A 23,774-nucleotide genomic window follows, 5' to 3' on the forward strand; every position below is an offset into this window, starting at 1 on the left:
AGGTTGACTGGTTCATTCTTTTTTTTTGCTGATCTAAAGCTGCTGGACACAACTAAAGTAGCGCAGTTACTGCTCATTATTCTATTGTTTTTCATCCTGTGTCTTTAGCTCTCTTCAAAGCCTTTCTCTTATGTTAACCCTTTACTGGTACCAGTTGGTTCAGCTCCACATCTTGATACTGGGAACCACCATTTTGAAGTGCAAATAGCCTTGCAGGCAAAGGAGGAAGAGCAACTGCCTGATGAATAGTAATTATTCTGTTTAAAGGGACATGAATCCCCCCCCAAAAAATATTTTATTATTCAGATAGATCTTTCCAATTTACTTCTATTATCAAATTTGCTCCATCCTCATGGTTTTCTTTTGCAGAAGGAACATCAAAGCACTGCTGGGAGCTAGCTGAACACATCTAGGGCCAGATTACAAAGGGAGCGCTAGAGCACTGATTGCACTAGAAGTAAACTTTTTCCACTCTTCGGTATTCTGGTATTATGAGTTGAAAGTTGAAAGTTTTCGCTGTTGCGCTAACCCAATGAGCGCAAACAGCTTACTACCTAGAGCAATTAGACTATTGCACAAACAATAACCTCTTCCACCATAGAAGTCAATGAAAAGTGGAATAAAACCTAACACTCTACCCACGCGCAAACCCGATCACATGTTCTCATATGCGCATACCCGATCGCATATTCATACCTGATGGCATTATTCTCAAGTGCGCTAACCCAACTTGAAAATATGAATATTTCACATCCCAATGTTCTGCATATAGAAGAATATGTTCTATTTATTTATAAATACATATTTTTACATATATCTGTTTTTTTGGTACAATATATATCTATACCTAAATATATTGATGATATATAGATAATTATATATAGGTACAGCGCTATATATATATATATATATAAAGGAATATCTATTTAGAAATACAAAGAACATATTCTACTATGTACAGAACATTAGAATGTATAATATTTACACTTAATACATAGTTAAAATCTTTATTAAATATGAATATTGCATAAATATGATTTTACATGTTTTCATCTACTTAACTGCAAAGGGCTCCAATGCACTTATATATATGTCTATGGCCCATATTTATCAAGCTCCATACGGAGCTTGAAGGGCCGTGTTTCTGGCGAGTCTAAAGACCGCTGCTCCATAACCCTGTCTGCCTGCTCTGAGCAGGCGGACAGGAATCGCCGGAAATCAACCCGATCGAATACGATTGGCCGCGAGTCAGCAGGTGCAATGTGAGCTGCTGGTGCAATGTTAAATGCGGAGAGCGTATTGCTCTCCGCATTTAGCGAGGTCTTGCGGACCTGATCGGCAGTGTCGGATCAGGTCCGCAAGACCTTTGATAAATTGGGGCCTATGTGTGTGTACATATGTATTGATGTGTTTATATGTGTATATATGTCTGTAAATACATATATACACATATAAGTACTTAAGTACTCATGTATATATATATATATATATATACACACACACACACATACATATCCATTTTTAGACATGTATATGTATGTATCTCTATGTTAAAGTCCTTTGGCTGCCTTTTCTTTCTCTAACACCTGAGATCTCACATCTTTGAGCCCTTATAACTTTTGTTTGCAATATTTTTATTATGAGTGCAAATGTAATTTTTGTGCAACTTTTTAGTTTCGGTAATCACTAGCGTAAGTTGTAATTGCGCTCAAGCAATCACGTTTACTTTCAACTCATAATACGTGTGCAATTTAACTTGCCGGCTAATGGTCGTGAAAACCCGATATCAATTTTGCTCAGACATTTGCACTTCACTTGTAATCTGGCTCCTAGTCAGCCAATGAGAAAATACAAATGTTTGTAGCCACCAATCACCAGCTAGCTCTCAGTAGTGGAGGATTTGTACATATTATTTTTCAACAAAGGATACCAAGAGGGTAGATTTGAAAATAGAAGTGAATGTAAAAGTGCCTTAAAATGTAATTTTGACTTTCCTATCCCTTTAAGCTATGTCCTGCAGTTTAATTTTCCTTAAATCATTTTTTTGTTAAACATATTTCTAATAAATAATCTTGAATATCTGGCCAAAAATATAAAATATGCTGTTTTAATGAGATAGTTACATTTAAGCACTTTACAAGGGTATCACACATTCTTCTGCATGCATTGCATGACAACTAAATTAAAAAATATTATTGTTTATTTGTAAACTGTCTCCCAATTCTGCTGGGTACATGAGCAGGGTTTCTCAATGGTACTGAATTGTGGAAAATAACAGATACATATAAATATCTAATGTTAATCTATTAATTAGGTATTTGCATACAAAGGATTGTGCTTAAAGGGACAGTATACACCAATTTTCATATAACTGCATGTAATAGACACTATTATAAAAAATAAGATGCACAGATACTGATATAAAAATCCAGTATAAAACTGTTTAAAAACTTACTTAGTAGCTCACTGCAATAAGAACCTCCCCCCTCCCCCTTCTTTTGCATATGAACAAACTCTTTACACAAACAGGAGCAAGCTGGAGTAGGTATACATCGGTATTCTCCTAAAACTTTGGGGCTTGGTTAGGAGTCTGAAAATCAGAGCAATGTTATTTAAAAATAAGCAAAACTATGCATTTAAAAAAACTTTAAGGGCTATATAAATACATCATCTACAAAACATTTATGCAAAAAAAAAATAATGTATCATGTCACTTTAACATACATATTAGATATTTGTTATATATATATATATATATTGTGTTTATATATATATATATTGTGTTTATATATATATATATATATATATATATATATATATATATATATATATATATATATATATATATATATATTCTAAAAAAGTGAATTTATTTCTGCTCTGCTTGAACAGAATATATCCAGTGATGAAAGTGTTACAGGTGCAGAAGACCTGGCATAAAAAAAAATAATGTATCATGTCACTTTAACATACATATTAGATATTTGTTATATATATATATTGTGTTTATATATATATATATATTGTGTTTATATATATATATATATATATATATATATATATATATATATATATATATTCTAAAAAAGTGAATTTATTTCTGCTCTGCTTGAACAGAATATATCCAGTGATGAAAGTGTTACAGGTGCAGAAGACCTGGCATATTCATGTATGTGACATCCTAAGGCTATAGACTTTTCAAAGTTTATATCCGGGCCTGATGCAGGGGTAAGATTAGCAGAGGGATAAAAAGATCTGTCTTCCATTGAAGCGGTTTTATAGTAAGTTATTAGAAGCAGTCATTCAGCTAAGGAGCCTTGCAATGTCAGCATCATTTTTGTACTATTAGTCATATTATATTAGAGAAGTTGTCTACGAGGTTATCAAGCCAAACTTCATTGGGACAGAGGCCAATGTTACTACAAAGAGAGCTGTCTGTTAGATAACAGGGCAATCTCAGGGCGAACATTGTCTGCATTAATGACAGATTAGATAATTCATGTTTCTCAGTGGATATAATGCTGTGGGGGTTAATATTGGGTATCTATCACAGTTTTATCTATAAAATGCAAAGGGATTAATTAAACTGCATTGTATGGTTTATCAGGAAAATGTAAAAGTATTTTGTGATGGCTGAGGTAAGAAAATTCAGCTAATAGTTCAATGTATTTACAAACAATTACATATATCCAAAAGGTAATTTTAAGGGGTACAGAACCCAAACATTTTGTTTTAGGATTCAGACAGAACATACAATTTAAAAAAAAGTTTCCAATTTATTTCTAATAGTCTCCCTATGGATGATGGGAGAAAACCAGACGTGGACTCCTTGCCCAATGTGCTTAGAGGGTTATGACTGCACCTCACTAACGGGGTCCACAGAAAGCTGAAACGATTGGCTGACCTTACTAGGTGGAATCAGACTGATAGAGTTCAGGAAATTTCTTCTCTGTGAAAAGCACAATTGGACTAAAAGAGGCTGCTCCTAAGTTGTAACTCTCCATAGAGCAAGCTACTGAGCTGTTTTCTTTTATACATTTTATAAAGATGATCATACTCCCTAAACTTCTTTATATATTGCAAAAATGACCTATAGTTTTATTAGAGAAATGTGCCCGTTTGCGGGCGAACAATAATAAACCAGCCATTACAAGTGGTTGGTTATAGCTAATGCAAGCTCACAGATCTCTGGTTAATTTTATAAATGTGCCCCAAATGCCCCCCAAATACTGTGTAGTGTATTTTATTAAAACATAAAGATAACAGCATCTTTATTTTTTAATAAAATAACTGAACTATACAGTATTTTAGGGGTAAAGTTTGTGGGATTGGGGTGTTAGAAAAAAATAGCATTGAAAAGTGCCTTTACATTGTGGTCCATAGGAACAGTGACATATTAACACACACACATATATATTTAAGATTGCTGCCATCGCTGCGCTACTTACCCCCCTCTCTGCGTGATGTTCATGAGAACGAGGCTCCCATAGGAGCCTATGGAAGGACGCTCTTGTGAGTGCAATGCTTGCCATTATTATTTTAGCATTTTATATTATCATCTCAAAGTGTTTAATGTCCCTTTTAATATAGGGGGTTGGCTCTTCCTAATTTAAAGTATTATATTTGGGCTTGCTTATGCAAGTTAACATCGGAATGGTTGTTAGATCTAGCACATAATACTTGTATATCTTTCGAAAGTTAAATTATAAAGCCCTATGTGTTAAAAGTACTATTACACTTACATGTTTGTTTTGATGATGAATTTTGTTTTGCCTTAAAAAGTGAAAAATATAAAGTATATGTTATCATGGATTTGATTTAATGTATTATCTACTGATTATAAATAAAGATTTAAAAAAAAAAAAAAGATAGCTGTTTAAATTGCATGCTCTATCTGATTCATATTCCTTGAATACTGAACATTTATCTACAAGGCTGTATCAACTACTAAGGGCCAGATTACAAGTGGCACGCTATGTAGGACACCGCCAGAAGTAACGATTTTGCATGCACATGATAACGCACATATTACAAGTTGAAAGTAAAAGTTTTGAGCCAGAGTGAAATCTGACGCACGCTAACTTCAGGACTTTGGCTATTGCAAACGTGCTAATGTATTCTACCCATAGAGGCCAATTTCTGAAAGTTTGAGCGGACATGATACAATGTAGCATATCATTTCCGACGCACATCGATAAATGCCGACAGCATACACTGTCGGCATTTAACATTGCATAAGCAGTTCTTATGAACTCTTTGTACAATGCCCCCGCTGCAGATTTGCGGCTAATCTAGCGGCCGCAAGCAGGGGTGTCAATAAGCCCATTCGTATAGGATTGGACGGATTGATCTCCGCAGCCTCAGAGCAGGCGGGCAAGTTATGGAGCAGCGGTCATTAGCTCGCTGCTTCATAACTGTTGTTTCCGGCAAGCCTGAAGGAAACAGGGGCATCAAGCTCGGAGCTTGATAATTCAGCCCCATAAGCTTTAATGGAGAGTGCAGAAGAAAAAAAACCTATCACTTATCGCTCGCGTGTTAACCTGACAGGAGTTATTAATATTTCACATTCTAATGTTCTTCACATACAGAAACAATGTATTTTTAATTTAACCCCTTCACCAAATGTGGCGTATATATACGTCATGCAGTATGAAGCTCATTGTAATGCATAACGTATATATACAGCAGAGCTGCAGGAAGCTTCAGCAGTGCAGAGCTGGAGTTCCTGAGCTCCAGGCATTTGCCTGCATATAGAACCAGAACACAAGTGGTGCTCCAGTTCCATATAAAGGCAGATGCCAGATAGTTACAGACAGCGACATTGTGTGTGTCACCGTCTGCAATGATCATCTACTGGTGCTGACGGGAGGTGTGGGAGGAAAGAGGGAGGCGGGTGAAAGGAGGGAGTGGGAATGAAGGGAGAGGGAGGGATGGGGAGCTACACTACAGAACAAAAATGTGGAATCAGGGGGTGGGGTTTCCTAACTAGCGATCACTGGGGGGGGGGGGACCACTACACTACAGAAAAATAATAAAAATAAATTATAAAAATGATATATATATATATATATATATAAAAGTATTAGGTACTGGCAGACAGCTGCCCATACCAAAGGTGACTGCCATTAGGGTGAGGAAGAGTGTTAGAGAGCTATTTCTCCTGTTAAGTGTAGTCAGTCCACGGGTCATCCATTACTTATGGGATTATAACTCCTCCCTAACAGGAAGTGCAAGAGGATCACCCAAGCAGAGCTGCTATATAGCTCCTCCCCTCTACGTCATACCCAGTCATTCTCTTGCACCTAACTAATAGATAGGATGTGTGAGAGGAGTGTGGTTATTAAATTTAGTTTTTATTTCTTCAATCAAAAGTTTGTTGTTTTAAACGGCACCGGAGTGTGTTGTTTTTTCTCAGGCAGTATTAGAAGAAGAATCTACCTGAGTTTGTATATGATCTTAGCGGACGTAACTAAGATCCATTTGCTGTTCTCAGCCATTCTGAGGAGTGAGGTAACTTCAGAACAGGGGACAGCGGGCAGGGTTCACCTGCAAAGAGGTATGTTGCAGTATATTATTTTCTAAGGAATGGAATTGACTGAGAAAATACTGCTAATACCGATATAATGTAAGTACAGCCTTAAATGCAGTAGTAGCAACTAGTATCAGGCTGTTATGTATGTATGTTGGCACTGAGGTATTTCTGGGGAATGGCACTTCACTAAGAAAATACTGTATACATATAACTTATAGCCTTTCTGCAGTGAGAGCGACTAGCAACAGGCTTTTAATATCATTTCATATATTCATATTAAAACGTTTACTGGCAGGTTAATCGTTTTTTCTCTGAGGTACTTGGTGAAAAATGTTATGGGCATTATTTTCCACTTGGCTTTCGTTTATTTTGAATAAAATCAGTTTATTGAGCTTCCCCACTGTTGTATTATGAGTGGGAGGGGCCTATTTTGGCGCTTTTACTACGCATTAAAAATTCAGTGACAGCCTTCCTTATTCTCCCTGCATGATCCAGGACGTCTCTACAGAGCTCAGGGGTCTCCAAAACTAGTTTGAGGGAGGTAATCACTCACAGCAGACCTGTGAGACTGTGCTTTGACTGTGATAAAAACGTTATATATTTTATTATCCGTTTTTTTGGTATTAAAGGGTAAATAATCCATTTGCTAATGGGTGCAATCCTTTGCTAAATTAATGCATTTCATGTGAAATTTTGGTTGCTATAACTAATCCGGTTCATTGTTATCTCAACTGTGACAGTTTTTGTGTGCTTCTTAAAGGCACAGTGACGTTTTCCATATTGCTTGTAAATTCATTTGAAAAGTATTTTCCAAGCTTGCTAGTCTAATTGCTAGTTTGTTAAACATGTCTGACACAGAGGAATCTCTTTGTGCAATATGTTCTAAGGCCAATGTGGAGCCCAATAGAAATTTATGTACTAATTGCATTGATGCTACTTTAAATAAAAGCCAATCTGTACATGCTAAGAAAAATTCACCAGACAACGAGGGGGAAGTTATGCCGACTAACTTGCCTCACGTGTCAGTACCTGCATCTCCCGCTCAGGAGGTGCGTGATATTGTAACGCCAAGTACATCAGGGCGGCCATTACAAATCACTTTGCAAGACATGGCTAATGTTATGACTGAAGTTTTATCTAAATTGCCAGAACTCAGGGGTAAACGAGACCACTCTGGGGTGAGAACAGAGTGCGCTGATAATACTAGGGCCATGTCTGATACTGCGTCACAATTTGCAGAACATGAAGACGGAGAGATTCATTCTGTGGGTGACGGATCTGATCCAAATAAACTGGATTCAGACATTTCAAATTTCAAATTTAAGCTTGAGAACCTCCGTGTGTTACTAGGGGAGGTGTTAGCGGCTCTGAATGATTGTAACACGGTTGCAATCCCAGAGAAAATATGTAGGTTGGATAAATATTTTGCGGTACCAACGTGTACTGACGTTTTTCCTATACCTAAAAGACTTACTGAAATTGTTAACAAGGAGTGGGATAGACCCGGTGTGCCTTTCTCACCCCCTCCTATATTCAGAAAAATGTTTCCAATAGACGCCACCACACGGGACTTATGGCAGACGGTCCCTAAGGTGGAGGGAGCAGTTTCTACTTTAGCTAAGCGTACCACTATCCCGGTGGAGGATAGCTGTGCTTTTTCAGATCCAATGGATAAAAAGTTAGAGGGTTACCTTAAGAAAATGTTTGTTCAACAAGGTTTTATATTGCAACCCCTTGCATGCATTGCGCCGGTCACGGCGGCGGCGGCATTCTGGTTTGAGTCTCTGGAAGAGACCCTTGAAACAGCTCCATTGGATGAGATTACAAACAAGCTTAAAGCCCTTAAGCTAGCTAATTCATTTATTTCTGACGCCGTAGTACATCTTACTAAGCTTACGGCTAAGAATTCCGGATTCGCCATTCAGGCACGCAGAGAGCTGTGGCTAAAATCCTGGTCAGCCGATGTAACTTCTAAATCTAAATTGCTTAACATACCTTTCAAAGGGCAGACATTATTCGGGCCCGGTTTGAAAGAAATTATCGCTGACATTACGGGAGGTAATGGCCATGCCCTGCCTCAAGACAGAGCCAAACCAAGGGCTAGACAGTCTAATTTTCGTGCCTTTCGTAACTTCAAGGCAGGAGCAGCATCAACTTCCTCCGCTCCAAAACAGGAAGGAACTGTTGCTCGCTACAGACAGGGCTGGAAACCTAACCAGACCTGGAACAAGGGCAAGCAGGCCAGAAAACCTGCTGCTGCCCCTAAGACAGCATGAAGTGAGGGCCCCCATTCCGGAAACGGATCTAGTAGGGGGCAGACTTTCTCTCTTCGCCCAGGCTTGGGCAAGAGATGTCCAGGATCCCTGGGAGTTAGAGATCATATCTCAGGGATATCTTCTGGACTTCAAAGCTTCTCCTCCAAAAGGGAGATTTCATCTTTCAAGGTTGTCAACAAACCAGATAAAGAAAGAGGCGTTTCTACGCTGTGTACAAGATCTTTTACTAATGGGAGTGATCCACCCGGTTCCGCGGTCGGAACACGGACAGGGGTTTTACTCAAATCTGTTTGTGGTTCCCAAGAAAGAAGGAACCTTCAGACCAATCTTGGATTTAAAGATCCTAAACAAATTCCTAAGAGTTCCATCGTTCAAAATGGAAACTATTCGGACAATCTTACCCATGATCCAAAAGGGTCAGTACATGACCACAGTGGATTTAAAGGATGCCTACCTTCACATACCGATTCACAAAGATCATTACCGGTACCTAAGGTTTGCCTTTCTAGACAGGCACTACCAGTTTGTAGCTCTTCCCTTCGGGTTAGCTACTGCTCCAAGAATCTTCACAAAGGTTCTGGGGTCTCTTCTGGCGGTACTAAGACCGCAAGGAATATCGGTAGCTCCGTACCTAGACGACATTCTGATACAAGCGTCAAGTTTCCAAACTGCCAAGTCTCATACAGAGTTAGTACTGGCATTTCTAAGGTCACATGGGTGGAAGGTGAATGAGGAAAAGAGTTCTCTATTGCCACTCACAAGAGTTCCTTTCTTAGGGACTCTTATAGATTCTGTAGAAATGAAGATTTATCTGACAGAGGTCAGGTTAACAAAACTTCTGAATGCTTGCCGGGTCCTTCATTCCATTCCACGCCCGTCAGTGGCTCAATGCATGGAGGTAATCGGCTTAATGGTAGCGGCAATGGACATAGTACCCTTTGCACGCCTGCATCTCAGACCACTGCAATTGTGCATGCTAAGTCAGTGGAATGGGGACTACTCAGATTTGTCCCCTATGCTAAATCTGGATCAAGAGACCAGAAATTCTCTTCTATGGTGGCTCTCTCGGCCACATCTATCCAAGGGGATGCCTTTCAGCAGGCCAGATTGGACAATTGTAACAACAGACGCCAGCCTGATAGGTTGGGGCGCTGTCTGGAATTCCCTGAAGACTCAGGGATCTTGGACTCAGGAGGAGAGTCTCCTTCCCATAAATATTCTGGAATTAAGAGCAGTTTTCAATGCCCTTCTGGCTTGGCCTCAGTTAGCAACTCTGAGGTTCATCAGGTTTCAGTCGGACAACATCACGACTGTGGCTTACATCAACCATCAGGGAGGGACAAGGAGTTCCCTAGCAATGATGGAAGTCTCAAAGATAATGCACTGGGCAGAGTCTCACTCTTGCCACCTATCAGCGATCCACATCCCAGGCGTGGAGAACTGGGAAGCGGATTATCTAAGTCGTCAGACTTTTCATCCGGGGGAGTGGGAACTTCATCCGGAGGTCTTTGCCCAAATTCTTCGGCGTTGGGGCAAACCAGATCTGGATCTCATGGCGTCTCGCCAGAACGCCAAACTTCCTTATTACGGATCCAGGTCCAGAGACCCGGAAGCGGTTCTGATAGATGCTCTGACAGCACCTTGGGTCTTCAACATGGCTTATGTGTTTCCACCTTTCCCGATGCTTCCTCGATTGATTGCCAGGATCAAGCAGGAGAGAGCATCGGTGATTCTAATAGCGCCTGCGTGGCCACGCAGGACCTGGTATGCAGACCTAGTGGACATGTCGTCCTGTCCACCATGGTCTCTACCTCTGAGACAGGACCTTCTGGTGCAGGGTCCTTTCAATCATCCAAATCTAATTTCTCTGAGGCTGACTGCATGGAGATTGAACGCTTGATTCTATCAAAGCGTGGATTCTCGGAGTCAGTGATTGATACCTTGATACAGGCTAGGAAGCCTGTTACCAGGAAAATTTACCATAAAATATGGCGCAAATACTTGCATTGGTGCGAATCCAAGAGTTACTCATGGAGTAAGGTTAGGATTCCTAGGATATTGTCTTTTCTACAAGAAGGTTTAGAAAAGGGTTTATCCGCTAGTTCGTTAAAGGGACAAATCTCAGCTTTGTCTATCCTCTTACACAAACGTCTGTCAGAAGTTCCAGACGTTCAGGCTTTTTGTCAGGCTTTGGCCAGGATTAAGCCTGTGTTTAAAACGGTTGCTCCGCCATGGAGTTTAAACTTAGTTCTTAACGTTTTACAGGGTGTTCCGTTTGAACCCCTTCATTCCATTGATATCAAACTGTTATCTTGGAAAGTTCTGTTTTTAATGGCTATTTCCTCGGCTCGAAGAGTCTCTGAGTTATCTGCCTTACATTGTGATTCTCCTTATCTGATTTTCCATTCAGACAAGGTAGTTCTGCATACTAAACCTGGGTTTTTACCTAAGGTAGTTACCAACAGGAATATCAATCAAGAGATTGTTGTTCCATCATTGTGCCCTAACCCTTCTTCAAAGAAGGAACGACTTCTGCACAATCTGGACGTTGTCCGTGCCCTGAAATTTTATTTACAGGCAACTAAAGATTTTCGACAAACTTCTTCCCTGTTTGTCGTGTATTCTGGACAGAGGAGAGGTCAAAAGGCTTTGGCCACCTCTCTCTCTTTTTGGCTTCGTAGCATAATACGTTTAGCCTATGAGACTGCTGGACAGCAGCCTCCTGAAAGAATTACAGCTCATTCTACCAGAGCTGTGGCTTCCACTTGGGCCTTTAAGAATGAACAGATTTGCAAGGCTGCGACTTGGTCTTCACTTCACACTTTTTCCAAATTTTACAAATTTGACACTTTTGCTTCTTCGGAGGCTATTTTTGGGAGAAAGGTTCTTCAGGCAGTGGTTCCTTCCGTGTAAAGAGCCTGCCTGTCCCTCCCGTCATCCGTGTACTTTTAGCTTTGGTATTGGTATCCCATAAGTAATGGATGACCCGTGGACTGACTACACTTAACAGGAGAAAACAAAATTTATGCTTACCTGATAAATTCCTTTCTCCTGTAGTGTAGTCAGTCCACGGCCCGCCCTGTTTTTTATGGCAGGTCTAAATTTTAAATTATACTCCAGTCACCACTGCACCCTATAGTTTCTCCTTTCTCGTTTGGTTTTCGGTCGAATGACTGTGTATGACTTAGAGGGGAGGAGCTATATAGCAGCTCTGCTTGGGTGATCCTCTTGCACTTCCTGTTAGGGAGGAGTTATAATCCCATAAGTAATGGATGACCCGTGGACTGACTACACTACAGGAGAAAGGAATTTATCAGGTAAGCATAAATTTTGTTTTTTTGCGGGATCAGGGAGGACTTTGGATATTGCAACCATGCTAATGTATTCTACCCATAGACTTTAATGGAAAGCGCAGAAGAAAAAAACACTTATTGGTCATATGCTAACCCAACAGGAGTTATTTAATATTTCAAATTCCAATGTTCTTCACATACAGGAAAATGTTATTTTTAATTTAACCCCTTGGCCCAATATGACGTATATATACATCACGCTTTAGATCTAACAACACAGTGTCAGATTAGCGCACATGATAGTAATCTTAAGGCGCATTCTGTAAATTTTACATTTTACATTTTAAATTTTGAAAACAATAATTATGATTAATAATTATTATATATACTGTAAAATATGCATATATATTCTGTGGATTTATTAGAATATTTTAGTACATCTATAATAATTATTTACATGAATTATTAAGATTTTCAATATTTTTAGATTTAGATCATGTTGGGTTAGCCCACATGTCCAGTAGGAGTACACTAATTCTTTATATGCGCTAACCGGATACAAGTCATAATAAAGTAATAATAAAAGAGCAATTTTTTATACATTTTATTCTCTGCAGCTAGAATAACAAGTCATTTCAAACACATTAAGGGAAAAACAATTTTACATTACACTGTGCCTTTAAGTGTAAGGGGCCACAGAAGACAAAATACTTGCTATTGTGGTAAGACAGAAATGTGAAAGAACAAACTTAAAATTCTTATGTATGTTCATTTAAAGAGAACATCTCTCGAACGGTTTGGTTACCTGGCTCTGACATTTTATAATCTTACTAAGCTTTTATGGTTTTGTTTGGTAAACAGTAAGGGCATTGGAATTAACATCCATCAGACTGGTCTGTGAAATAAATCTGCCTTGAACGTCTCTGAAAGAGATTAATTAAAAATGCGACACAGTCCTCTAATAGCTGCTGTGCCGTGTTTACAAATAAGAACCGCCAAGGCTTACCAAACAGAGGCGCCCAGATGTCCAGGAATTAGCATTCAATGCAGACCACACAAAGAACTTTAGCTTTATCCCTTTTTGGACTGATATGTTATCAATATGAATAAATTCACATTTCCCTGAAAGTTACAGTTTTACATTCCATTGATATCATTTGTTCCTGGGAGTATCCTGGAAGTGTGAATTCCAGTTGTTTTCCCTTTAAACAAATTGCTTGAGGTGCCTGATTGAGGTTTTGAAATATAATATTCATTAACCAAAGTGGGCATTATCAGACAAGAGCCAAAGAGTTGGCAATGGCAAGTAAATGTGATAGGATTCATTTAAACAACAATTTTTTCTCCGTTCCAGTATTATTGATAGTATGTTCTAGGACAAAATAATCCAAGCATAATTCTCACTTGTATCCTTATGGGAATATCCTGCTGACAGTTAACCAGAAGAAGCTGTGTTTTCACAGTAATGTAATTTCTTATATAGGCACCAGAAACCAATCCCTGCATATGCAAATAGTCTGCATACAAAATAAATGGTTTAAAAGTGGTTACAAAAATGACAGTCTAGTTAAAATTAAACTTTCATGATTCATATAGGGCATTTAATTTTAAACAACTTTCCAATTTACTTTTATCATCAAATTTGCTTTGTTCTCTTGGTATTATTTGTGGAAAGCTTAACCTTGCTAGGCTCAAATGCTAATTTCTAAGCCATAGAACTGCCTCTTATCTCAGTGCATTTTGACAGTTTTTGACAGCTAGACACTGCTAGTTCATGTGTGTTATATAGGTACCATTGTTCTCACTCCCGTAGAGTTATTTAAGATTCAGCACTGATTTGCTAAACTGCATGTCTGTCAAAAGAACCTAGATAAGGGGAAGTCTGCAGAAGCTTAGATACAAGGTAATCAAAGAGGTAAAATGTATATTAATATAACAGTGTTGGTTATGCAAAACTGGGGAATGGGTAATAAAGGGATTATCTAACATTTTAACCTTACCTAACAGTTTTTACTGTTAGGTAAGGTCGGGCAGACTTGCTGGGCCTATGGCTCTTATCTGCCGTCAATATCTATGTTTCTATGTTTCTATGTTTAAACTATACAAATTCTGGAATAGACTTTCCCTTTAATGTTTTTTTTCTTACAGTATATACTGGAGTGGGGGGGGGGGGGAGTGGACAAATTACAATTGCCTAATTTAAAATACAGGAAAAGCAAACAAAATAAATAATGAAAGAACATTGCAGATTTCTCCAACATTGGTGTGTCTGGTCCATGGCGTCATCCATAACTTGTGGGAATATTCTCTTCCCCAACAGGAAATGGCAAAGAGCACAGCAAAAGCTGTCCATATAGTCCCTCCTAGGCTCCGCCCACCACAGTCATTCTCTTTGCCGCTGAACAAGCAGCATCTCCACGGAGATGGGGAAGAGTATGTGGTGTTTAGTTGTAGTTTTTTTATTCTACTATCAAGAGTTTGTTATTTTAAAATAGTGCTGGTATGTACTATTTACTCTGAAACAGAAAAAGATGAAGAGTTCTGTTTGTGAGACGAATATGATTTTAGCAGCAGTAACTAAAATCGTTTGCTGTTTCCACATAGGACTGTTGAGATGAGATAACTTCAGTTGGGGGAAACAGTTGGCAGACTTTTCTGCTTAAGGTATGACTAGTCATATTTCTAACAAGACTGAGTAATGCTGGAAGGCTGTCATTTTCCCCATCATGGGGACCGGTAAGCCATTTTCTTAGTCTCAAACAGAATAAAGGGCTTAATATGGGCTATAAAACTGGTAGACACTTTTATGGGCTAGATCGATTGCTTTATTTGGGCATTTTATACAGCTTGAAGTTGAAATTCACACCTTATAACTTTGGGGAACGTTTTTTTTACGTCAGGCACTGGTTTAGACACCTTCCCAGTCAGGAAGGGCCTTCTATGTAGTAGGCAGAGCCTCATTTTCGCGCCATTACTGCACAGTTACTTTTGAGAGCAGGACATGCAGCTGCATGTGTGTGGGTCTGGAAGTGGTTGAAAAGGTTCCTAGAAGGCTTCATTTGGTATCGTATACCCCCCTGGGTTTGGTAAAGTCGCAGCAAAGGCTGTAGCTGGGACTGTAGAGGGGTTAAAACTGTAAACGGCTCCGGTTTCGTCATTTTAAGGGTTAAAGGTCTGAAATTTGGGGTGCAATGCTTTGAATGCTTTAAGACACTGTGGTGAAAATTTGGTTAAAATTGAACAATTCCTTCATAGTTTTTCACATATTCAGTAAAAAAGTGTGCCCTGTTTAAAATTTAAAGAGACAGTAACGGTTTTGTTTTAAAACGGTTTTTGTATTTTATTGACAAGTTTAAGCCTGTTTAACATGTCTGTGCCTTCAGATAAACTATGTTCTGTATGTATGGAAGCCAATGTGTCTCCCCCTTCAAAATTGTGTGATAATTGTGCCATAGCGTCCAAACAAAGTAAGGACAGTACTGCCACAGATAGTAAAGTTGCCCAAGATGATTCATCAGATGAAGGGAGTAGACATAGTTCTACATCATCTCCTTCTGTGTCTATACCAGTTATGCCCGCGCAGGCGACCCCTAGTACTTCTAGCGCGCCAATGCTTGTTACTATGCAACAATTGACGGCAGTAATGGATAACTCCATAGCAAATATTTTATCCAAAATGCCTGCATTTCAGAGAAAGCGCGATTGATCTGTTTTAAACACTGTAGAGCAGGAGGGCGCTGATGATAATTGCTCTGTCATACCCTCACACCAATCTGAAGTGGCCATGAGGGAGGTTTTATCAGATGGGGAAATTTCTGATTCAGGTAGAATTTCTCAACAGGCAGAACCTGATGTTGTGACATTTAAATTTAAATTAGAGCATCTCCGCGCACTGCTTAAGGAGGTGCTATATACTCTGGATGATTGTGACAACCTGGTCATTCCAGAAAAATTGTGCAAGATGGACAAGTTCCTAGAGGTTCCGGTGCACCCCGACGCTTTTCCTATACCCAAGCGGTGGCGGACATAGTGAATAAGGAGTGGGAGAAGCCCGGCATACCTTTTGTCCCCCCTCATATATTTAAGAAATTATTTCCTATGGTCGACCCCAGAAAGGACTTATGGCAGACAGTCCCTAAGGTCGAGGGGGCAGTTTCTACACTAGCTAAGCGCACTACTATTCTTATCGAGGATAATTGTGCTTTCAAAGATCCTATGGATAAAAAATTGGAGGGTTTGCTTAAAAAGATTTTTGTACAGCAAGGTTACCTCCTGCAACCTATTTCGTGCATTATTCCTGTCACTACAGCAGCGTGGTTCTGGTTCGAGGAACTAGAAAAGTCGCTCAGTAGAGAGACTCCGTATGAGGAGGTTATGGACAGAATTCACGCACTTAAGTTAGCTAATTACTTTATTTTAGATGCCGCTTTGCAGTTAGCTAGATTAGCGGCGAAAAATTCAGGGTTTGCAATTGTGGCGCGCAGAGCGCTCTGGCTAAAGTCTTGGTCAGCGGATGTATCTTCCAAGACAAAGTTGCTTAATATCCCTTTCAAGGGTAAAACCCTTTTTGGGCCAGAATTGAAAGAGATTATCTCAGACATCACTGGGGGTAAGGGCCACGCCCTCCCACAAGATAGGCCTTTCAAGGCCAAGAATAAGTCTAATTTTCGTTCCTTTCGCAATTTCAGGAACGGACCGGCCTCCAACTCTGCAGCCTCTAGACAAGAGGGTAATGCTTCGCAAACCAAACCAGCTTGGAAACCGATGCAAGGCTGGAACAAGGGTAAGCAGGCCAAGAAGCCTGCTGCTGCTACCAAAACAGCATGAAGGAGTAGCCCCCGATCCGGGACCGGATCTTGTAGGGGGCAGACTCTCTCTCTTCGCTCAGGCTTGGGCAAGAGATGTTCAGGATCCCTGGGCACTAGAAATAGTTTCTTAGGGTTATCTTCTGGAATTCAAGGAACTACCCCCAAGGGGAAGGTTCCACATGTCTCACTTATCTTCAAACCAAATAAAGAGACAGGCATTCTTACATTGTGTAGAAGACCTGTTAAAAATGGGAGTGATACACCCAGTTCCAACTGTGGAACAAGGAATGGGGTTTTACTCAAATCTGTTTGTAGTTCCCAAAAAAAGAGGGAACTTTCAGACCAATTCTGGATTTAAAGATTCTAAACAAATTTCTCAGAGTGCCATCGTTCAAAATGGAAACTATTCGAACGATTTTACCTTCAATCCAGGAGGGTCAATTTATGACTACCGTGGATCTAAAGGATGCGTATCTACATATTCCTATCCACAAAGATCATCATCAGTTCCTAAGGTTCGCCTTTCTGGAAAACATTACCAGTTTGTGGCTCTCCCATTCGGGCTAGCCACTGCTCCAAGGATTTTCACAAAGGTACTCGGGTCCCTTCTAGCGGTTCTAAGACCAAGGGGCATTGCAGTGGCACCTTACTTGCACGACATTCTGATACAAGCGTCGTCTCTTTCAAAGGCAAAGGCTCACACAGACATCGTTCTGGCCTTTCTCAGATCTCACGGGTGGAAGGTGAACATAGAAAAGAGTTCCCTGTCTCCGTCGACAAGAGTTCCTTTCTTGGGGACAATAATAGATTCTTTAGAAATGAAGATTTTCCTGACAGATGTCAGAAAGTCAAGACTTCTAAACGCTTGTCAAGTTCTTCACTCTGTTCCACGACCTTCCATGGCTCAGTGCATGGAAGTAGTAGGGTTGATGGTTGCAGCAATGGACATAGTTCCTTTTGCGCAAATTCATCTAAGACCATTACAACTGTGCATGCTGAAACAGTGGAATGGGGACTATACAGACTTGTCTCCAGTGATTCAAGTAGATCAGAAGACCAGAGACTCACTCCGTTGGTGGCTAACCCAGGATCACCTGTCCCAGGGAATGAGCTTCCGCAGACCAGAGTGGGTCATCGTCACGACCGACGCCAGTCTAGTTGGCTGGGGCGCGGTCTGGGACTCCCTGAAAGCTCAGGGTCTATGGTCTCGGGAAGAGTCTCTTCTCCCGATAAACATTCTGGAACTGAGAGCGATATTCAATACTCTCAGGGCTTGGCTTCAACTAGCAAAGGCCAGATTCATTAGATTCCAATCAGACAACATGACGACTGTTGCTTACATCAACCATCAGGGGAGAACAAGGAGTTCCCTGGCGATGAAAGAAGTGACCAAAATCATAAAATGGGCGGAGGATCACTCCTGCCACCTATCTGCAATCCACATCCCAGGAGTGGAAAACTGGGAGGCAGATTATCTGAGTTGTCAGACATTCCATCCGGGGGAGTGGGAACTCCACCCGGAGATATTTGCCCAGTTGACTCAATTATTGGGCATTCCAGACATGGATCTGATGGCGTCTCGTCAGAACTTCAAGGTTCCTTGCTACGGGTCCAGATCCAGGGATCCCAAGGCGACTCTAGTGGATGCATTAGTAGCGCCTTGGGCCTTCAACCTAGCTTATGTGTTTCCACCGTTTCCTCTCATTCCCAGGCTGGTAGCCAGGATCAAACAGGAGAGGGCCTCGGTGATCTTGATAGCTCCTGCGTAGCCACGCAGGACTTGGTATGCAGACCTGGTGAATATGTCATCGGCTCCACCATGGAAGCTACCTTTGAGACAGGATCTTCTAGTACAGGGTCCATTCAAACATCCAAATCTAGTTTCCCTCCAGCTGACGGCTTGGAAATTGAACGCTTGATTTTATCTAAGCGTGGGTTTTCGGATTCTGTGATAGATACTCTGGTACAAGCCAGAAAACCTGTAACTAGAAAAATTTACCATAAAATATGGAAAAGATATATCTGTTGGTGTGAATCCAAGGGATTCTCATGGAGTAAGATCAAAGTTCCTAGGATCCTTTCTTTTCTTCAAGAAGGTTTGGATAAGGGATTATCAGCGAGTTCTCTAAAGGGACAGATTTCTGCTTTATCTGTCTTGTTACACAAACGACTGGCAGCTGTGCCAGATGTTCAAGCTTTTGTTCAGGCTTTGGTCAGGATCAAGCCTGTTTACAGACCTTTGACTCCTCCCTGGAGTCTGAATTTAGTTCTTTCAGTTCTTCAAGGGGTTCCGTTTGAACCTCTACATTCCATAGATATCAAGATGTTATCTTGGAAAGTTCTGTTTTTGGTTGCTATTTCTTCTGCTAGAAGAGTTTCTGAGTTACCTGCTCTGCAGTGTAATCCGCCCTATCTGGTGTTCCATTCAGATAAGGTTGTTTTGCGTACTAAACCTGGTTTCCTTCCAAAGGTTGTTTCCAACAAGAATATTAACCAGGAAATAGTTGTGCCTTCTTTGTGTCCGAATCCAGTTTCAAAGAAGGAACGTTTGTTACACAATTTAGATGTAGTTTGTGCTTTAAAGTTCTATTTAGAAGCAACAAAGGATTTCAGACAAACGTCTTCTCTGTTTGTCGTTTATTCTGGCAAGAGGAGAGGTCAGAAAGCTACTGCTACCTCTCTTTCCTTTTGGCTGAAAAGCATCATCCGATTGGCTTATGAGACTGCCGGACGGCAGCCTCCCGAACGCATCACAGCTCACTCTACTAGGGCTGTGGCTTCCACATGGGCCTTCAAGAACGAGGCTTCTGTTGATCAGATATGTAAGGCCGCGACTTGGTCTTCCCTGCACACTTTTGCCAAATTCTACAAATTTGATACTTTTGCTTCTTCGGAGGCTATTTTTGGGAGAAAGGTTTTGCAAGCCGTGGTGCCTTCCGTTTAGGTAACCTGATTGGCTCCCTCCCTTCATCCGTGTCCTAAAGCTTTGGTATTGGTTCCCACAAGTTATGGATGACGCCGTGGACCGTACACACCAATGTTGGAGAAAACAGAATTTATGCTTACCTGATAAATTACTTTCTCCAACGGTGTGTCCGGTCCACGGCCCGCCCTGGTTTTTTAATCAGGTTTGATGAATTTCTTTCTTTAACTACAGTCACCACGGCACCCTATGGTTTCTCCTGTTTTTCTCCTGTCCGTCGGTCGAATGACTGGGGTGGGCGGAGCCTAGGAGGGACTATATGGACAGCTTTTGCTGTGCTCTTTGCCATTTCCTGTTGGGGAAGAGAATATTCCCACAAGTTATGGATGACGCCGTGGACCAGACACACCGTTGGAGAAAGTAATTTATCAGGTAAGCATAAATTCTGTTTTGCTTAAAGGGACACATAACATTTCATTCATTAATATAGATTGTAAAAAGACTAGTCCCATGTTGTTGAGGAAGCAAATTTCAGAATCAAATCAAACGTGAAGGAGCTCATTGAACATGAGTGGCTCATTTGTGCTGCAATATGTGTTGTTTATAAAGTAATAATACTTTGAAAAATGTGTTTGTTTCTTTTTTTAGATTTGAGTTACATGCAGTCAAAGACCTAAATTATGTTGCAGTACTAAACTTTCTTTCTGAGAACAGCAATAAATATCAACGTTGACTATATTGACTGTTACTACCTGGAATAAAGCTAGAAATCAATTTGATTCTCCTAAATTGTGTTGATGAATGATTCCATGTTCATCTGCTTATAGGTGTTACAGAAGTTAATAAACTGATACTAAAGTTAATAAACTGAAATAACTCACAATATAATTGTAACCAATTCCTGTTTAGTTTCTGCCATTTTTATTTAAAGAAGTTGTCATTCAAGGGCCAAGCTTTCTGCACCTCTACTTTCCCTTCACAGACCTAGTTCTCTTCACTTGCACTTCTACCTGGGGCTGGGTCCAGTACTCTACTCCCTAGGCCAGGGGTAAGCAACCTTGACTCTCCAGAGGTTTTGGAACTACATTTCCCATGATGCTCATACACTTGAAGCTGGCTGAGGATCATGAGAAATGTAGTTTCAAAACCTCTGCAGAACCAAGGTTGATGACCCCCTGCCCTAGGCCCATCTGTCCATTTCCTTAAAGTTATGGCTCTCCACTCTACTGAACTTGGCCTTTTAAATGTATTTCTTGGACCCAGCTGTCTTCTGAGCCACCTACTTTACTCTCCCTTCCCAGCCCAGTCTTCCCCATTCCTTCTGTCTGTGCATAATGAGAAGTGGTTGGACACTGGAAAGGAAATTTAAGGGATTAATTACTGTTATATTTTAGTATTTGGCATCCAATTGATTTATAACTGTTGAATGTGTGTTACTGGTTTGGAGGGTCAATCACTGTATTTTTAAGTGTTATTGGCAAAAAAAGGTTATTTAGTTTGTTACGTGAATTACAGACAAACAAGGGATCAAGCACTGTTACTTTTGTTACTGGATCCAGCTGACTCTCTCACACACATACACACACAGACTATTTTTTGTTCTAATTTTTACCCTGGCTCATAGATTTTAAACAAATTGGTCAAAACCTTTTCCTATTGCACCATAATGTATGCACACAATGTTCAACACTGGACCATGGTAATTTATCAGATACTTGTGATTTGAAACAACCCCATTTCCAGGCTTCTTGGGAACCCTTAAAAGAGATTTTCTCAGTCAAAATTTTTAAAAAAAAATTCTGTGAATACGTCCAATGTTTTGATCATTTTATTTTTTCTTTTCTTTAAATATTGTATGTCTCTTATTTGTTGTGGAGGGCTCAGTTCCCTTTTTGACACTGGCTGATTCTTTCAAATAATATGAACTTTCCCAGAAGGATTAGAAGAGGTATTGGAAGAACCATGGCTGGAAGAAGTTCGGCATCAAGGAGATCAGTCAAGATAGATGGACTCTTGTTTTATGAGGGTTAAGAAGGATCCATGACTTCTAGCAAGAATGAAAAAAATTCTGTTTCTTTTATCCATGTTTTGAGACCCATTTTCAGACACATCTTTTTTGCTATCTTGCCTCACCAAGCATACTATGTATAATATAGATATATATATATATATATATATATATATATACACACACACACACACACACACACACACACACACACACATATATATATACATACCGTTTTTATTTTTAATGAACTCTTACTGATCCCAGTAAGCAAGTGTTGTTCTCAGTTGAATGCAAACCTTTCACTCCAGCAACTTCATAATTAATGTATGAATCATTATGTTACTTAATTTTTATATTTTCATATTTCATTTTCACTACAACTGTAAAGTTTTACAAGGCAGTTAAAAGGGGCCTTTTTAAATTTTTTCTGGCACATCTGTCTTTTGCCTATGCAGCATGTAGGAGTTGGAAAGTTGTTTTATATATAATGCTATTACTCATTACTTATGGACACGTTAAATGGGAGCATAATTTGCTTTGATAATAAACTCTGGAATTAGGTACCCGAATTTGCTAAGATTTATTACTTTAATGCACATTTCAAAGCCAGCATTTGATTGGTTAGTTAACCTCTGTTAACCTAATGTAGAAACCTCATTACACAAAACACAGGGCGCTCCCTCACAAACCTTTAACATCTGTAGACTGCAGACAAAAGGGGCGTAAAATGAACAAGCCCTGATTCGCTAACTTAAATTCATATTAAGCCCAATTAATAAATTATCTAGAAGATAACAGGATAGCCATAGAGTAAGCAGGTTTCTTTGTGTAGGAAGATAACATAAACTGCAGTGTGCCCTTTTAGTTGTGTGGTGTAGTATGAAAAAATGTTAACTAGTTAATTGCAGGAATTAAATATGGTGTGGATACATGATCAAATAATACAAGCTTACCCTTTATTTATTAAAGGGACATTCTAAAGCAAAAATTAGGTGTGCCCTTTTAGTTGTGTGGTGTAGTATGAAAAAATGTTAACTAGTTAATTGCAGGAATTAAATATGGTGTGGATACATGATCAAATAATACAAGCTTACCCTTTATTTATTAAAGGGACAATCTAAAGCAAAAATTAGGTGCTCTTAATGATGATTTTATGTTATTTTTGCATCAACGCCCCTTCCATAACTATGTGGTTGGTTACAATTTTTGCTAATGCCTTCAGCAGATAACGATTTCTAAACATCTGTTGCTATTATTTTTGTAAGAACCTGTTAGATATTTGTGTATGTTTATGCATGTCTATAGGGTGGGATGCATTGGGGTCACACAAATGTTACCACAAGCTCAGTGATTTCTAGTTGTAACCGCGAAAACAAGTAGATTTATTTTTTTATTATCCCTTTTATATTACATGTTACAATGATAAGTTCACATTCCAGTAAAAAAAATATACTGTGCCGAAGGTTGCCAGGTGTCCAGTATTCAACCGGACAGACCAGTATTTTAACTGGCTGTCCAGGAAAATCTTCACAAAAATAAAGCACCAGCTAAATTTAAAGGGCCTCCTATGCCTCTAGACATTAGAAATATAGCCAAAAAGAATTAACACTGTGCATTTGCTATTAAATATATTACAAGCAGACAAAGGGGCATTTAACCATTGGCAGTCAAGTCACTATTGTTCATGTGTTACTGACAACTAAGGGGATAAAATGACTGCTCAGCTGTAAAAAATATACTCTGTGGGGCCTAAGATTGAGTTTTTGGACTGATATTGTGTGACCCCGCTTACCACCTGCGCCCAGTGATCCATAGGTTGTCTGGTATATTTATGGAGTTCAGCTGGCATCTATAACTGTGCCTACTCACACCTTTACTCTGTTTTTGCGTTATAGTCAGTGTAGAACAAACTACTTTTTTCCCTACACAAA

General features: G+C 39.7%; 1 protein-coding gene across 1 annotated transcript in view; it reads left to right on the forward strand.

Moving 5' to 3' along the window:
• NTN4 (netrin 4) overlaps positions 1-23,774 on the forward strand; it is a 294,924-nt gene that overhangs the window by 62,548 nt on the left and 208,602 nt on the right.

This window comes from Bombina bombina, chromosome 6 (assembly GCF_027579735.1).
Source record: "Bombina bombina isolate aBomBom1 chromosome 6, aBomBom1.pri, whole genome shotgun sequence".
Taxonomy (NCBI): Eukaryota; Metazoa; Chordata; class Amphibia; order Anura; family Bombinatoridae; genus Bombina; species Bombina bombina.